At 48.3% G+C, this 18997-nt stretch overlaps 1 protein-coding gene across 10 annotated transcripts in view; it reads right to left on the bottom strand.

Annotated features, from left to right (window-relative positions):
* Positions 1 to 18997, bottom strand: part of MAGI2 (membrane associated guanylate kinase, WW and PDZ domain containing 2) — a 3248720-nt gene that overhangs the window by 1570777 nt on the left and 1658946 nt on the right. The window lies entirely within an intron of this gene.

Here is an 18997-nt window from a genome sequence, read left to right as displayed (position 1 = left end):
TGAATTTTGCACTACTGTGCAGTTCCACCTAACCAACACAAACCTTATGTTTTGCAGGTTAAGATCTGAAACATCCAAAGTAACTTCTAATTTGTTATTTCTCTATGCAGTAAAGTGTTCAGTGTTCTTGTGTAACAGTACAATTCAAGTACTGGCTACTTTGAGGGAAATGAGTTGCGCTGCGTGGGCTGGTGGCTGTGTTTCGCTACTTCATGCATGCAAGTAAACACACAGAGAATGAAAAGGAGTGAGCCTGTTTCAATCCAAGTCTTGCTTTTATTTTCTCTTGGAAGTTTAGAGTTTAAAAAACAGAAGCAGCAGCTCCCCACTCATTGCAAAGTGCATTGCAAAACTCCAGGGCGGCAAATGGCTCGCATCCATATTTGGTGCTCCGGTGAATTACTCTACCTTGAAGGACCACTAATCCGTGCTGTAAACATAAAATCTACTCCTAAAACATGATGCTGAGATGCAAACCCTGTAAGGTATGTTTTGCTATCTTACTTGTCACAGCTCAGAGTTACAATGCACACAGTGCAAACCTTCTCCTATGAAATGTGCAGCGATTCCTTTAGTATGATCAGCAGCTCAAAGTTGCCACACATCAGGAAAACGCACACTGCAATAGCAACTTTGCTGACCTAACAAACAGGCTACCATAGCAATCTAAATCATGTCCTGCTATTCCAAGAGAGACCCCTCAGATTTCAGATTAAGTTAAAATGCAATGACCCAACAAAGGGCACACTCTGCATTTCAGAACAGCTGATTTGCATGGATCGGGGCCCTTGATTTCTGTCCTTTAACCACTGTGTTATGCAGTACAACATTAAAATAAATCGGCGTGTTAAGCAACATGGAGAGAAATAAAGCTGCGGTTGCAATAGTTTCTAAAATATAGACAACTATATAACATAGCTTTCATCAAGATCAACTCTTTTTGCTCATTGACAGCAGGGCCCATCTCCATACCCCTGCAACAACTCTGCCAGTGAGCTAAAGTCTCTCTTTACAGACCTAAAAATGCTAAGAGACCATTAATGTTATTGTGTGAATCAGATTAGTTAGAGGGCATAGGAGATATTTACCGTGGGCTTTCTCGTGGCTCATGAGAAGCCAGAAATGTTTGGAGGGCAATCAGGGTGAACCTTGCTAGAATGACTAATGCAATGTGTAGAGCAGGGTGGTCCAACTTCGGGACCTCGAGGACTGGAATCCTGACGGGTTTTCAGGATATCCCTCATTAATATTCATGAGGGAAAATGTGCATACATTCAGAATCATTGTATGCAAATGTATCTCATGAATATTAATGAGGGGTATCTCGGAATCCCGGTATGGATCTGGCCCTTGCGGCCTGGAGTTGGACAACCCTAGTGTAGAGCATTCTGGGATCCAGGGACCAAAATGCCCTGAACACCACTGACATACCTGCTTAGCAAAAATGCACGCTTTGTTCTCGCGGGCCCAGAATACTGAGCAAGCGGGTCTGCTCGGTGATGCAAGGATATAGTTAATCAAAGCGCTTTCTTCATTGTTTTCCTTTTATTCTGGGAATAACCAACACAGGAACACAATTAATATTGCATCTTCTGGGCATTTTCAATGCATGCTGGTGATTCACTCATTTAGAAATGCTGAGCTGTTGGAATTAATGTATTGCTATTCCTTGGGGAAGTCTCCAGGAGTTTCTGCAAACTTTTCACATTTGAGAAGACGCGGTTAATGCATTTGAGGTGAAATGTACACCAGATAATAATGTAATAATTGATTCCTAAGTAATGCAGGCAGTTTCTGCTTTCAAACTAAAGCTCTCGCAGCACTTTCCTTTTCCCCGTCTACATCACCTCACCCCTACTTTTGTGGTGTTTCACCCGCTTTCCCAACCTCTTATCCTCTCCCTATTCCTTTTCCTCTTCAGACTAATGTCTGGATAACTCGAAGGAGGGCAGAATATGCCATCCTCCAGAGAAGTGGGATGCTATAGTCATTTGGTGCAGTAAAAAAGGTTTGGCGCATACCATAACATAACACAGGGGTCTGCAACCTTTGACTCTATAGATGTTTTGGACTACAACTCCCATTGGCGGCCGCCAGCATGTCCAATGTTAAGGAATCATGGGAGTCGAAGTACAGAACATCTCACAGGCAGCATGTTGCTGATACCTGTCCAAGATGTTACTCAGTATTCTAATTAATACAACCCCTTTCCAATACTAAGTACTGGGGGCAACAGTAGAACTCTCTTCTGTGACACTGAATGTGTGCCCATAGTTGCCGGGGGTGTGCATTTAAAATGGAGCATTCCATCATTTCCATGGAAGCGTGCCAGAGCATATTCCTGACAATCTGTGCACTTGCACGACCTTGAATGCACTAGGCCTAACAAAATCGTTTGTCCTGTCCTCCCTCTGTCTCCCCTCCCTAGCTTGGTTGCACCTGAAACGCTTGTGCATAGGCGCATTAGTGATGACCAATCACCAATGAATCTGAAATGTCACCAGGCCTAGTGCGGTAGTATATTGTTCTGAATGTCCTTCTCGCCCTCCTCCCCCCGCCTCCTTTTCTCCCCACTCCTTGTCATGCACTTGCACTATCTGACAAGTATTTAGGCCTATTATGGCAGCTTATTGATTGCACACTCTTCCTTTCTCCTCCCACCCTTCTCTCCTTCCCTCCTGTCATCCACTTGCACTAGTTGAAATGCCTCAGGCCTAGTATGCTACTCATTTTTTGTTAGATCATTTGGAAACTTCAAGGCCTAAGAATGACCACTGTATTGCCTTGTACCCTTCCCGCCTTGAAGCACTTCACTTGTGTATAAGCGCTTTACAAATAAACATTTACAATTACCATCACAGCACGCCCTCACAAAGCAGTTTGCAAAGGCTTAAGAAGAGTGATGGGGGCCAGCCGTGAAATCCCCCCTACGTGATGGCGTAAAGTAAATGACCAGGTCACAGTGCACATGTGGAAGTGCGGGCAGCACGGCAGAAGTTGTGCTGAAAGTATTTGTGCAAGTAAGGCTTGTGCCCTGACCTATGAATGGGTCTGGGACCCTCGAGGACAGTGTTGGCCAACTCCAGGCCTCGACGGCCGGATCCATGTCGGATTTTCAGGATACTCCTCATTAATTTTCATGAGATAAATTTGCACACAATTCTAAATATATGCAATGCACATTTTTGCTCATGAATATTAATTAGGGATATCCTGAAAACCCATCAGGTTTTTAGTCCCCGAGGCCTGGAGTTGGAACCAGGCAAGGGTGCACATGTGCCAACACCAGCCAACATGGCAAAATGCATTCTGAAATTATTTGGGATGATAAGGTCTGCACGCTAACCTATGAAGGGAATGGGATCAGTCTAGGACTAGGCAAGAAAATAATCAGTGCAAGTGCCACATTCTTCCAGATCTGCCCAGGGCCACCGCAAGGGTTGGTGCAGTCTGTGATGCCACCCTTCAGACAACCCATCCTCTGCTGTACACACCAAGCCTCAGGCGCTTGTAATCTTTGTCTTGGAATCCACTTTGTTTCAGTTAGTACAGTGCAGGGCCTCACCAGTGTGCACACCCAAGCGGTGCACAGCTTTTTAGTTTTGGCTATTAGGTGGCATTGAGAAGCGCTGCCTATAGCACTATTGTCATGAGAAGCGAAGTTAGGGGAGAGATGAGATGTGAAGCTGGGCGCAAGTCCTGTTGGTAGTGTTTGGCTATTTACCTAACCGTGGACTACCCATGGCATGCTGATCCCTATGGCCATTCCTACCCACTCCCTACCCCTAAACACCCAATACACACACCCCTGGAACCACGTTGAGTCTAGCTTGGTGCTTTCTGAGCAGTCTTCTGTAAGATAATGACTTAATTGTAGCTAGGCACCACTAAACCAGCACCTAATAAAATAAAACTGCCTTAACCAAATGCGCCCTCAGCCACTTTATTTATAAGCTGTATGTGTACCTTTGCATCTGTTCCTTGCACTGAATTCCTGTTGGAAAACACTGCATTGGGAAAGCCAATAGTTCTGGCTCTTGTATAGGCATCAGATAGGCATTTGCCAGGCAGTGCCACAATATGCCACGGTAATAGCGCCATTTACCAGCTGTTGATATTTATGGCCAGGTAGTACTGTTACAGCAACGCCTGGACAATGTGGATCCCATGCCACAAAAAGCTGAAACTGTTGGCCTTGCTTATGCTTGTTTATCAGGGCCCTCTAAAGCATGTTTCCTCGTCCAGGGTTCCCGATTCCCACACTCACTCACCCACACCTTGCAGACTCTCAATGTCGGCTCCACTCGTTAAACTGTCGCCCTCTGTGGTCGAGTCCACAGCTTGGAAAGAAACCAAATTCAGATCTGAATCCTTGGCACCAAACCAAGAAAATAACACGCACGCACACAACAATCTTTTCTTTTAAACAGTGGTCAAAATGAGTGGGAACTGTCGGGAGCGGTGTTCCACTACTTTTAGTTTTTACTGTTAACAGCTCCACTACTTTTTGTTTCCATTTTCACCATTCCAGAACTGTTATGTTATGTTATTTTGCACTTATATAGCGCCTTATATACCATTGGTATGGTCTGAAGGCGCTGGTAGGTTGAACGCCCTTGGGAACTGAAGTTCAGGTCAGTGGAGAGAGTAGAGAGAGTCAAGGTGCGTGTGAGCACCGGGTATGTGTGCAGCTTGTGCGGTATTCATGTGATAGCTGCTTCTTAGCAGTGGGCGTGGTGATTGAGAAATCAGGAGAATGTGTTCGTTCTGACAGGTTTTATCCAGAACGGCTGAGGCTGCGTTAGGCCTGAGGAGAACGCCTGGCTGGGGGGTGTGAAACCAGCAGTGTTTACTTAGAATGATGTGGAGTGAGCGGTGGAAGCCTCTACGCGCTCACCCTCTCTACGCGCTCACCCCCTCTACGCACTCATACCCTATACGCATTTATCCGCTCCATGCACTTATCCCCACTCCGCACTCATCCGTTTTCAGGCATCTAACAGTAATATCCTGTTCTATATATTCATCTCTGCACTCGTCTGTTCTATACCTTCATCTGCTCTACATATTCATCCTCTTCATATACTCATCTGCTCTATACTTTCATCCGCTCCATACACTCATCCGTTCCATACACTCATCCGCTCCATACACTCACCCACTCCATGCACTCATCCACTTCATACACTCATCCGCTCCATCTACACATCTGCTCCATACACTCATCCGCTCCATACACTCATCCGCTCCACCCACTCATCCGCTCCATACACTCATTGGTTCCATACTCTCATCCTCCCCCTACACATCTGCTCCATACACTCATCCGCTCCATACACTCATCCGCTCCACCTACTCATCCGCTCCATACACTCATCCGCTCCATACCCTCATCCGCTCCCTACACTCATTGGTTCCATACTCTCATCCGCCCCCTACACTCATCCGCTCCATACACTCATCCGCTCCCTACACTCATTGGTTCCATACTCTCATCCGCTCCCTACACTCATCCGCTCCCTACATTCATCCATTCCGTACACTCATGTGCTCAATACACTCATCCGTTCTATACATTCGCCAGGTCTGTATATTCATCTGCTCCGGCGATCTACACACTCTCCGCACTTCCGTATTCAACCACTATCCATACTCGTGAGCTCTACATACTCATCCGCTCCGCATACTCATCTATTCTCCACACTCAACCGGTTTACACTCATCCGTTCTGGACATTCATCTGGTTTGCTCATTCCTGCATTCTACGCGCTTCTCTGAAATTTACGCATTCATCCGCTCTACGCACTCACCCTTTCTACGCACTCACCCCCTGTGTGCACTCAATCCTTCTATGCAGTCACCCCCTCTACGCGCTCTCCGCCTCTACGCGCTCACTCCCTCTACGCGCTCACCCACTCCACGCACTCATCCACTCCACGCACTCATCCGCTCCACGCACTCATCCGCTCTACGCACTCATTCCCTCATCCGCTTTACGCACTTGTGCTTTTCACGCATCCAACATCAATATCCTGTTCTATATATTTATCTCATACACTCGTCTGTTCTATACCTTCATCTGCTCTGCACACTCATCCTCTCCATATACTCATCCTCTCCATATACTCATCTGCTCCATATACTCATCTGCTCCATACACCCATCCGCTCCATACACCCATCCGCTCCATACACCCATCCGCTCCATACACCCATCCGCTCCACACACCCATCCGCTCCACACACCCACCCGCTCCATACACTCATCCACTCCATACACTCATCCGCTCCATACACTCATCCGCTCCATACACTCATCCGCTCCATACACTCATCCGCTCCATCTACTCATCCGCTCCATCTACTCATCCGCTCCATACACTCATCCGCTCCGTACACTCATCCGCTCCCTACATTCGTCCACTCCGTACACTCATGTGCTCTATACACTCATCCGTTCTATACATTCGCTAGGTCTGTATATTCATCTGCTCCAGCTATCTACACACTCTCCGCACTTCCTTATTTAACCGCTATCCGTACTCATGGCTCTACATAGTCATCCGCTCCGCATACTCATCTGTTCTACACACTCAACCGGTTTACGCTCATCCGTTCTGCACATTCATCTTGTTTGCGCGTTCCTGCATTCTACTCGCTTCTCTGAAATTTACGCACTCATCAGCTCTTCACACTCACCCTCTCCAAGCACTCACCCCCTCTACGCACTCACCCCTTCTACGCACTCACCCCTTCTACGCACTCACCCCCTCTGCGCACTCACCCCCTCTGCGCACTCAACCCCTCTGCGCACTCACCCCCTCTGCGCACCCCCTCTGCGCACTCACCCCCTCTGCGCACTCACCCCCTCTGCGCACTCACCCCCTCTGCGCTCTCATCCGCTCCACGCACTCCTCCCCTCTCCACACTCATCCGCTTTAAGCACTCGTGCTTTTCACGCATCGAACAGCAATATCATGTTCTATATGTTCATCTCATACACTCATCAGCTCTATACCTTCATCTGCTCTGCGCACTCGTCCTCTCCATAATCTCATCTGCTCCATACACCCATCTGCTCCATACACCCATCTGCTCCATGCACCCATCTGCTCCATGCACCCATCTGCTCCATACACCCATCCGCTCCATACACGTATCCGTTCCCTACACCCATTCGCTCCCTACACCCATCCGCTCCCTACACTCATCCGCTCCCTACACTCATCCGCTCCATACACACATCTGCTCCATACACTCATCCGCTCTATACACACATCCGTCCGATCAACTCATCCGCCGTATACACTCATCCGCCCTATACACTCAGGGGCTCTATATATTTGCTAGGTCTGAACATTCATCTGCTCCATCTATCTACACAATCACTGCACTTCTATATTCGTCCGCTATCCACACTCGTGCGCTCTACATACTCATCCACTCCACATACTCGTCTGTTCTGCACACTCATCCGGTTTACGCTCATCCATTCTGCACACTCATCTGGTTTGCGCATTCCTGCATTCTACGCGCTTCTCTGAAATTTACGCATTCATCCGCTCTACGCACTCACCCTTTCTACGCACTCACCCCCTCTGTGCACTCAATCCTTCTGTGCAGTCACCCCTTCTATGCAGTCAACCCCTCTACGCGCTCACCCCCTCTACGCGCTCACCCCCTCTACGCGCTCACCCCCTCTACGCGCTCACCCCCTCTACGCACTCACCCCCTCTATGCACTCACCCGCTCCACGCACTCATCCACTCCACGCACTCATCCGCTCCACGCACTCATCTGCTCTACGCACTCATTCCCTCATCCGCTTTACGCACTTGTGCTTTTCACACATCCAACATCAATATCCTGTTCTATATATTTATCTCATACACTCGTCTGTTCTATACCTTCATCTGCTCTGCACACTCATCCTCTCCATATACTCATCTGCTCCATATACTCATCTGCTCCATACACCCATCTGCTCCATACACCCATCTGCTCCATACACCCATCTGCTCCATACACCCATCTGCTCCATACACCCATCTGCTCCATACACCCATCTGCTCCATACACCCATCTGCTCCATACACCCATCTGCTCCATACACCCATCTGCTCCATACACCCATCCGCTCCATACACCCATCCGCTCCATACACTCATCCGCTCCCTACATTCGTCCACTCCGTACACTCATGTGCTCTATACACTCATCCGTTCTATACATTCGCTAGGTCTGTATATTCATCTGCTCCAGCTATCTACACACTCTCCGCACTTCCTTATTTAACTGCTATCCATACTCGTGGCTCTACATAGTCATCCGCTCCGCATACTCATCTGTTCTACACACTCAACCAGTTTACGCTCATCCGTTCTGCACATTCATCTGGTTTGCGCGTTCCTGCATTCTACTCGCTTCTCTGAAATGTACGCACTCATCAGCTCTTCACACTCACCCTCTCCAAGCACTCACCCCCTCTATGCACTCACCCCCTCTATGCACTCACCCCCTCTATGCACTCACCCCCTCTATGCACTCACCCCTTCTGCACACTCACCCCCTCTGCGCACTCACCCCCTCTGCGCAGTCACCCCCTCTGCGCAGTCACCCCCTCTGCGCACTCACCCCCTCTGCGCACTCACCCCCTCTGCGCACTCACCCCCTCTGCGCACTCACCCCCTCTACGCACTCACCCCCTCTACGCACTCATCCGCTCCACGCACTCCTCCCCTCTCCACACTCATCCGCTTTAAGCACTCGTGCTTTTCACGCATCGAAGAGCAATATCATGTTCTATATGTTCATCTCATACACTCATCAGCTCTATACCTTCATCTGCTCTGCGCACTCGTCCTCTCCATAATCTCATCTGCTCCATACATCCATCTGCTCCATACATCCATCTGCTCCATGCACCCATCTGCTCCATGCACCCATCTGCTCCATGCACCCATCTGCTCCATACACCCATCCGCTCCATACACCCATCCGCTCCATACACCCATCCGCTCCATACACCCATCCGCTCCCTACACCCATCCGCTCCCTACACTCATCCACTCCCTACACTCATCCAATCCATACACACATCTGCTCCATACACTCATCCGCTCTATACACACATCCGTCCGATCAACTCATCCGCCGTATACACTCATCCGCCCTATACACTCATGGGCTCTATATATTTGCTAGGTCTGAACATTCATCTGCTCCATCTATCTACACAATCACTGCACTTCTGTATTCGTCCGCTATCCACACTCGTGCGCTCTACATACTCATCCGCTCCACATACTCGTCTGTTCTACACACTCATCCGGTTTACGCTCATCCGTTCTGCCCATTCATCAGGTTTACGCATTCCTGCGTTCTACTCGCTTCTCTGTATTTACGCACTCATCTGCGCTACACGTTCATCTGCTCTACATACTCATCTGTTAAACATGTTCATCCGTTCTATACACTCATCCGATCTACATATTTATTCGATTCCCATACTCATTCGAACTATATAATTATCTGTTCTTCCATTCATGCATTCAGCGCATTCATCTGTTCCACCTGCTTCATCCATTCTAACCATTTCATCCACGCCATTCACTTTGTTCACTCCTCATGCATTCTGTCATCTCAACTATGAAGTTAAAGCACAATACTCCTCTTTATCACTGGTTATAGTTACAGCTAAACTGAAATCTGTTTCAACTCAATTGGCTGTCAACTAGCTTGACTGCAACTCTTGAAAAATATGTTGCACGTTGCTCCCTTCCTTCCTACTCTGTCCCCAGGCGGAGTCACAGTCCCACTTCTTTTTGGTACACTTCTATGACTCCTTTTAAACATTTTGCAACAAAATGACAAAATCCTGGGACGTGACTTAATCCCCCTTCTGGTGCAATCAGTTGTCAACTAGCCTTCAACGTTGAGGATGTGTGAGGGGGACAGTTCACGTTATTTACCAGACAAACAATCTACTTATAAACAAAGACTCAGGTCAGTCCAAGTTTTCTCATAACCATGTTTTCTTTAGGAATGAAAAAGAGCAGCACATTTCAGAATGGTTAAAACTCAACTGAAGAGGAGACAGCACAGAAAGGGTGTTACTAGGAATAGGCCTGAGTCACGTGCCACCGGACGGATTATATCACATTTGCTTGTAAATTAATCTCCCCACGCATGAGCGGATTTGAATTCATTTCCGCTTCCGTTCAGCTCATCCCATCATTCTGCTCATCCCGTCGCCATGTCTGTGCACCCTTTCCTGCACCAATTTTGCAGCCGTGGTTTGACTGCCCGGAGAGATTACATGCAACATGGGGTGGAAACTGTCCTGATGCAGTCTGGGGTAAATGTTGACTTTTATGTGGGCGGGTGGGAGGCGTTTCCCTAAAATCAAGCTTAGACTAGTGGGTGGGGGAGGGGGTGTCATTGCAGGGGTCAATATCAGGCCCTGGCTTGGCTGATTTCTTTCCTCGCCGATCAACCCTCCCAGGTTCAACTTTAGTCCTTCCCCTCCTATACCTCTATCTCTAGCCGTGGTGTTCCCCTGGGGTCAAACCTCTCTCCCTGCCTGTTCAACCAATACCTGGCACTTCTTGCCCACCACATTGCCACTTTCAGTGCTCTGTGGATGACACTCAACTCAATTCAGGCTCCCTTCCGCCACCTCTTCTCCTTCTCTCATCTCCGACTGTCTGTCTGCTATCCAGGAGTGGTGCACCGCCAATGATCTCTGCCTTAATGTCAGTAAGACAGAGATTATACTCATTGGCACACCTGCTCCCTCCTTTCCTGTCACTCTCTGGCCGGCCTCTCTTGGCCATCTTTCTGCTCCCACCTGTGTGGCTAAAAACCTCTGGGTCATCTTCGCCTCCACGTTTCCTGGTCTCCTCACATCTCTGATGTCTCTGAGAAGTCACACTACCAGCTGCACCTCCTCAGAGGTATTCTTCCTTTCCTCTCCTTCCCCCAGAAGCTCACTGTCTCCAAAGCTCTGGTTCTCTCTAGGCTGGACTACTGCAACAGCCTCTTTCTAAATGTACCTGCCTCTACTCTCTGCAAATCATCCAAAGCAGGACTGCGAGACTTGTCCTTGTCCTCAAGCCCAGGGATTGTATCCCTCCAGGAATGAAATCTCTGCATTGGCTCCCAGTTGCGGCAATGATTAAGTTCAAAACCCTCTGCATCGTCCACAAGGCCTTCTGGGGTCGGGCCGCAATACCTTCAACTCTCTCTTCTTAAATACCTTCCTTCTCGAGATCTTCGCTCATCCGCCTCCGACTTCCTCAGGGTCAGTCGCTTTTCAAAGCAACAAGTTGATGGTAGATCTTTCTTCTTCTGGAGCCTCCCTCTGGAACAGCCTCACCGCCTCTCTGAAACTTGAGGCGAACCATCTCCGGTTCCGGAAGCACCTCAAGACCTTCCTCTTTGCTTCTGCTTTCTCTCCTCCTCTCCCCTGCAGATCTCCTGGCTGAAACTGGAACTGCACTTGTCACCTGGCTACCCTCCGATCTCGGGCCCAGGTCCCCTCCCTGCCAGTTGCACACCTGCACTGCGCCCCTGGCAACGCTTGCACTAGAGGACTGTTTCCGTGTCCCTACAGCCCCCTACAAACACTGAACACTTGATGTCTGCACTTACCCTTGCACTTGCCACGAGATGGCCACACTTTTTATTTATTGTCTTTATTATTTTACTGTTATCCTATGTACTGCACCCGTCCCTTCCCCCTCCCCCTGCACTTTCCCCTTCCCATGCACTTGCGCGATCTGAATGACACCTGGCCTAGTAGGATGGTGGTCTCTGTCTTCCTTCTGTGCCCCCTCCCTTGCCTCATCACGCCTTGAAACACTTGTGTATAGGCACGTTATAAATTGCATATCATATCATCAAAGAAGACATCGGGAGTATTCTCCCTCATCTCAGTAATTGTATCAAGAATATTGAAAGGGAAGACAACCTCAGGAAAAATCTCCCTTTTCTCCACATTTGAGATAGAAGTATCCAGTGTGAAGAATACACCATTAATGATATTCCTCATCTCAGTTGTGCCAAAGAGACTGAAAGAGAAGAAGATATTGGAAGTAATCTCACTCAACACACATCAAAGGACACATTCAGGTTGGAGAGTGTCAGCAGAATAATCTCTGGAGTCAGAGTGTTAGGAGAATTAAAAGACACAATGGGAACAGTTTCCCTTGTTTTCACCAACAAGAGAAGGGTAAAGAAAGAAATGAAATAACTGTGTGTGGGAAACAACAGGAGTGTTTGACTTTTAAACAAAGCTTAAGAGAAGTCTGGAAAGAAGTGCAACGGTTGATCCAAACTGTTTCAGGACACTATTCAAAGTTATCCAAAGGCTGAACCAATTGAATTGGGAGAAGGGAGCCATTCTCCTGGTTCTTTCATCTAAATTGTTGAATCAGAAACTAAGGAAAAAGGTTACTAAAAAGCGGATTGGAGGCGGACCAAGTCAACCAGGAGTAGATAGCTTCTGTTGAACTGTGGGACTAGGAGACGGGAGTCATTCTCCTGGTATTCCCTACAAGTGCTGCACTTAAAATATTATTCGAGACTAATAGAAATACAACCCTGGGGCTGATCCCATTACACCAGGAGAAGGGAGTCATTCTCCTGCGGCCATTTGTTATTGTTTCATAGTTTTTGCTAGGGCTGGAGAACTTTAGTTTGAACAGAGGACAGACATTTTGATTTGACAACCACCCTGACGACAAGCACCCACGTTCTTCTGTAGTTAGGTAAAAGAAACCTGTAGGGATGGGGGAAGATAGGCTGTTATCATTTAAATAAAGATTGTTGTAACCATGCCACTCCTGTGTCCGCCTCCTTCCTCCAGCACGCCACACTGCCCATCCCCCCCAACAGAGGCCTGCTCCTGACACACACTCAAGCATTCACGCACCCTTCATACACATTCACCCACGCAGCATTCATGCACTCTTCCACCTGCACACCCATACATTCTTTCATTCACATGTGCACCAAAACAATTCACACCCTTTGATTCGCGTGCGAAAACAAACCGCAGTAATTTAGGTGCACATAGCCATGCACACATACGCACACGTGCTGCCTTTCCTTCAGCACCTTTTGCTGCAATGTTCTGTGGGTGTAATTATAAACATGTAATTATGGGAAAAATACTTGCCTAACATTTTTCTGACTTTGTTCAAAGCAGGGACACCGTTCTTCGGTGTAAAGAGCGGCCTTGCCGCCGGTGAAGTAATAACAAATCCCGCCCAAGCACAGGGATACGTTGTGCACCCATCAGGCACACAGTGCGGTGGTGTAACCACACAATGTACCAGGTTACAAGAGCAGAATAGCGAACACCAAATGATGATTGTCGCCAACACTCAAGCATTTAAGTTATTTCTGTTTGAAATTGAAAACATAATGTGTTTCTATTCGTAGCAGACGCAGGCTTGCAAAGTAATGGTTTTTGTACAATTGCAAGGCCCATTGCCTTCATAGAAACTGAGTTCTGAGACATTTTCCGCTTTCAGATTTACAGAAGTTTATAAATAGGACGAAAGTCTTGTTTCAAAAACTAAATAAAGAGGATGATTACGTAGAACTCTGGTCACCTTTTAACAGCCTATGGGCCCGATTCATGGAACGTTTTCCTATGGGATTGCGCCATTATAAACCACTTCCATCAATCAGGCCCTATATGTCTCGGGAGGATAGCTCAGCGGCAACGTGCTCGCCTTGGAAGCAAGATGACACTAGGAACCTCTGGGTATTAAGCGCATGAAATCATATCATTGTGGTGGGTAGGTATTTAATCACTTGCATGTGAAGTAGGTTAGTGGAGGAATTCTAGTTGGGGGAGGGTATGTGTACATATCTTTTTTTATTTTGTTTTAATTTTTTCTCTTTTCTCTTTTATTTCGATGTTGTTTCACCGTTCAGTGTGTTCTGTAGGTATTATGTCCAAGGACAATGGGCTTCATTACAACCCTGGCGGTAGCCGTGCCTGTAAAACAGCCACGGCTGCCGCCGGAGTTGCAATTTTTCCGGCACCCGTCAATGAGGAATTGCAAGGTAATTCCGACATTGCGGGACCCAGTAATTCCTGCATTGCCGGGTGTCTGTCAGTCCCCATTCCCATTTCAGCCCCATAGGGCTCAATGGGAATTGGGACGTCGGATGCACCGGCACCATCAACGACGTGCCGGTGCATCCGACAGGCTGCGCTCGCGGGTGCCGCTCTGCCCGCCAGACCAGACTTGGCGGGCTGAAAAGCGCCTGCGAAAACGGCTCGTCGTATGGCGGGCCGGGAACTACGGTACCGGCATGCTTATAATGAGGCCCAATGCATGTAAGTGGGGATTGCGCCATAGTACAGTTATTATAGTACAAGCCTATATCATAGGATTCTTAAGTTGTGTTAGTGTAGTCATTGATTGTTCAGAAAGGAATTGTAACTGATATCCCATGAATGCGTGTATTAGTTACTTTTTGGTTATTTTGTAAAATAATAAATAAAGTGTTAAAAAGACAACAACACAAAATAGGATGAACAACTCCCAATCTGAGTTTAACCACAACTTTGGCGTCAGGACAAGTAGGGGAACCAGTAAAAGTGTGCTTTTCAGTTTGCACAAGCCCAGCACAGCAATGTGTAAAACACACACCTAAAACCACACGCAAAGAGATGTTTAAGAATGCATTCCAACACGGATTGGAGAAAAAGCACACAGTGCAGCAAGACAGCAATTAGTTGTATGTTTCCTTTGTTTGTGTGGTGCACAACTGCACACCTCAACTGAGTCACTGCTTGAAGATGCAAAACCGCTACGAAAGAGGGTTTTACCAATCTCCTTTGGATTACAAAGAGCCTCATTATGCGTTTGGCGGTAAAACTGCTGATTTGGCACCAAAAACATTTACTGTTACCGCCGCTCGATCCCATGGCATTACCACTGGGTTACGAAGGGTGCTATAGCGGTGTAAAGCCAACTGTTGCTACCCTTAGGACTCCATGGGGACTTTTGGACAGATTTACCACAGTCTGTAATTCCATGGTTTAAATCCGGCGACTATTGGAGGTAAAGTCGAATGTTCACCTCCAGCTTTTGGTTGGAGGGGACTGCTCCAATTTACCTCAAAACTCAGAATTCAGCGGTGCGCTAAAAGTAGCGGTAATTCCCTTACTGCCCAAACAAATGGCAGTAAATGATTAACTAACACCTTTTTTACTGAATTGCCAAACTTGTAACAAGGCCAAAAATATGGATTCACCAATCGTCAGAGCAAAATATGGATTCACCAATCGTCGGAGCAGTGTTATACATCTCTCATCATGCGCCAACAACGTAAAGAGGCTGAGGTAACTTTGGTTCTCGCCGGTTAGGATGGACCCACTTGCCACTATTCAAAAACACAGCTTACAATTATAAAACAATGGGGCCCGTTACGACTTGGGTGGTATTCTGACGGTAAATCTATCAAAATACTGGCCAATTGAATTACTGTTACCGCCACTTTGTGCGGCGGAATTACAGTCATATTACAAGTGGTGGTGTAAATCGCCATTTCATTGAGAGTGTATTGGACTCTATGGGTCATTTATGGCTGAAGCGCCATCCGTGGAATTACTGCTGCGGCAATTCCACCGATTTTGGCGATTTTCATCAGAAAGTGGGGGGATTGAATCCCCCCCTCTCCAGGGCCATACTCGTAGTATGGTGGACCGGGACAAGTGGCAGTAATTCTGTTACCGCCCATTTTTTCCCGCACTGCCATACTCGTAATGATAAACTCTTATATAAAATTCTTCACTAAAACATCAAATGTCAGACTTTGAATCCACACAATTAAGAACTTCTACCACCAACAGATTTCACCACCATCTGTGTACGTGACCCCTACACCATGTGACTTCTTAAATTACACTAAACTCTAGCAAATGAATGAACACTTTCAAGTTTGCATTAGCCTATGTAGCCTATTCAAAGGGTACTGTCATTTATTCAGTTCAGGGCAAGTAGGTACTCGAAGCCCACTTGCTGGAGCAATTTTATATAAGAATTTCAAGTGCTGAGGACGAGTATGCTCGTCCTATTTGCATAGACGTCACCTTGCCACCATTACAGCGTGCGTTGCAGGTGAGTGCAGGCGGCCCTAGACCCTCCTGGGCCTCGGAATCCGCCATTTGTTTTTTTTAATTGAGCCCCAGGCCCCTGATTGCAGCCTCGCTTCCCCGACCGCTCCCACATCCATCTCCTCTCTCCTGGGCCCTCCTTCCGCCTCCCATCCTGCCCCCCTGCCCTGATTGGCTACCTAGGCCAACTTTCCTGGCCTTGAATATCGGCAGTGCTCCCTGCTTGCAACCTCCACAGCGTGCGTTGCAGGTGAGTGCAGGCAGCCATAAACCCTCCTGGGCCTTGGAATCCGCCATTTGTTTTTTTTAAATTGAGCCCCAGGCCCCTGATATGATATGGCATTTATAACGTGGCTATGCACAAGTGTGTCAAGGAGCGACGCAGCTACGGAGGGGGAACAGAGGGAAGACAGAGACAACGATCCAACTAGGCCAGGTGTCATTCAGATTGCGCAAGTGCAGGGGAGGGGGGGTAAGGGGAAAGTGCAGGGTGGGTGAGGGGACAGTGCAGTACATGGGAAAATAGAATAAATACAACAATAAGAGAAGTATTGCCAGCTGGTGGCAAGTGCAAGGTTAAGTGCAGGCATCAAGTGTCAAGTGCTGGTGGGGGACTGTAGGGATACAGAAAACAGTCCCCAAGTGCGGGGGTTGCCAAAGAGGCAGTGCAGGTGTGCAACTGGTGAAGGAGAGGACCTGGGCCCGAGATCAGAGGGTGGCCAGGTAACCAGTGACGTTTCAGCCAGGAGTTCAGCAGGGGAGAGGAGGAGAGAAAGCGGAAGAAAAGAGGAAGGTTTTGAGGTGCTTCCGGAACCAGAGATAGTTATCCTCAAGTTTTAGGGAAGCACGGAGGCTGTTCCAGAGGAAGGCTCCAGCCAAAGAAAAAGATCTACCACCAACTCGTTGCTTGGAGAAGCGACTGACCCTGAGGAAGTTGGAGGCGGTTGCAGCCTCGCTTCCCCGACTGCTCCGACATCCATTTCCTCTCTCCCCAGCCCTCCTCCCATCCCACCCCCCTCCCCTGATTGGCTACCTAGGCCAACTTTCCTGGCCCTGAACATCACCACTGCTGTCTGCTCGCCACCTCCACAGCGTGCGTTGCAGGTGAGTGCAGGTGGCAATAGACCCTCCCGAGCCTTGGAATCTGCCATTTGTTTTTCAAAATTGAGGCCATGGCCCCTGATTGCAGCCTCGCTTTCCCGACAGCTCCCACATCCATTTCCCCTCTCCCCGGCTCTCCTCCAGCCTCCCATTCCGCCCCCTGCCCTGATTGGCTACCTAGGCCAACTTTCCTGGACCTGAATATCGGCACTGCTCCCTGCTCACCACCTTGACAGCGTGCATTGCAGGTGAGTGCAGGCGGCCCTAGACCCTCCTAGACCTCGGAATCCGCCATTTGTTTTTTAAAATTGAGCCCACAGTCCCTGATTGCAGCCTCACTTCCACAACTGCTCCCACATCCATTTCTTCTTTCCCCAGCCCTCCTCCAGCCTCCCATCCCACCCCCTCTGTGCTGATTTGCTACCTAGGCCAACTTTCCTGGCCCTGAATATCGGCACTGCTCCCTGCTCGCCACCTTCATGGCATGCGTTGCAAGTGAGTGCAGGCGGCCCTAAACCCTCCTGGATCTCGTAATCCGCCATTTGTTTTTTTTAAATTGAGCCCCATGCACCTGATTGCACCCTCGCTTCACCAACCTCTCCCCCATCCATTTCCTCTCTCCCCGGTCCTCCTCCCAGCACCCATCATGCCCCCCTGCCCTGATTGGTCAAGTCGCCGTTCTTAACTCACCTTCCCAGGGCAGCCCTCTGCCCGTGCAGCCCCAGCGGCTAAGGGCCCTGAGGCAAAGGGCGGCTCCATATCGTGTCTGCAGGTGTCATCAGGGGAGGCCAGCAGCCAGCCATCAACCAGCAGCAACCATCAAGGAAAGTGTGGCCAGCATGGGGAGTTCAGTAATTACTCTACTCCCAAAGCCCTGCCACTCCACCTACCCTAGGAACATAGCACGCCAGGATGTTAATACTAACCAGCTTAATTGGACAGGATTGTGAATGTTAGCCAGTGCCCCTTCTAAATATACTTTGTGATTGTTAGCTTGCTTCACATCTATACGGTGAATGTTAACCAGTGCCACATTTAGTTTAAACTGTGAATATCAGCTTGTGTCACATTTAAACAGGATTGTGAATTTTAGCCAGTGTCACGTTTAGTTTAACACATCAGATTAGACATGGTATCCCCGTTCCCTTTTAGGGATCTCCCCTCCATTCCTAATGCCTTGAAGGCATACTGTAATAATCCCCTTCAACAATCAGTGAGGTCTGATGACCGTACCCTTTAATATTCTGTTGCAAACCGAATGACAAAGACTGAGACGAGAAAGAGGACTGCCCAAATGAAGATTACTATGCTGAACCAGAAGGAGCCGTCTAGTGTTTGGAGGAAGCTGATTGGCTGTGAGCATCTCTCTTGCTTGAAGTGGGAGTTTAAAGATGGAACAGCTGAGAGCAACCGAGAGATCAGACTAGCTATTCACTGCTGGGAAAGCTAAGATGTCAGGTGGACAGGCGAACAAGGCGATGCAGAAGAACTGTGGAGAAGATTTCCCAGCTTGAGCTGGGAATCCAGGTGGTGGTGAGTGAGGCAGAGAAGCAGCACAAGAAAGGAGGAGGCGGCATCTGTACCAGAGATGCAGTCCTACATGGAGGAGAGATGAAGAAGTGGAAGCTGAGAATGACCCGAGCAGGGTCAAAGAAGCCAATGGAGCTGTCCTAAAGCCGGCAAGCCCACAGTGGCAGGTTAGGGCCCCCGGAGGGAGCTGGAGACGACATTCCTGGTCCCTAACTGGAACGGGAAG

Source organism: Ambystoma mexicanum, chromosome 12 (assembly GCF_040938575.1).
Source record: "Ambystoma mexicanum isolate Mex_15411 chromosome 12, UKY_AmexF1_1, whole genome shotgun sequence".
Lineage (NCBI taxonomy): Eukaryota > Metazoa > Chordata > Amphibia > Caudata > Ambystomatidae > Ambystoma > Ambystoma mexicanum.
Note: the sequence above shows the minus strand (reverse complement) of the source record. Positions and strands in the feature narration are given on the sequence as shown.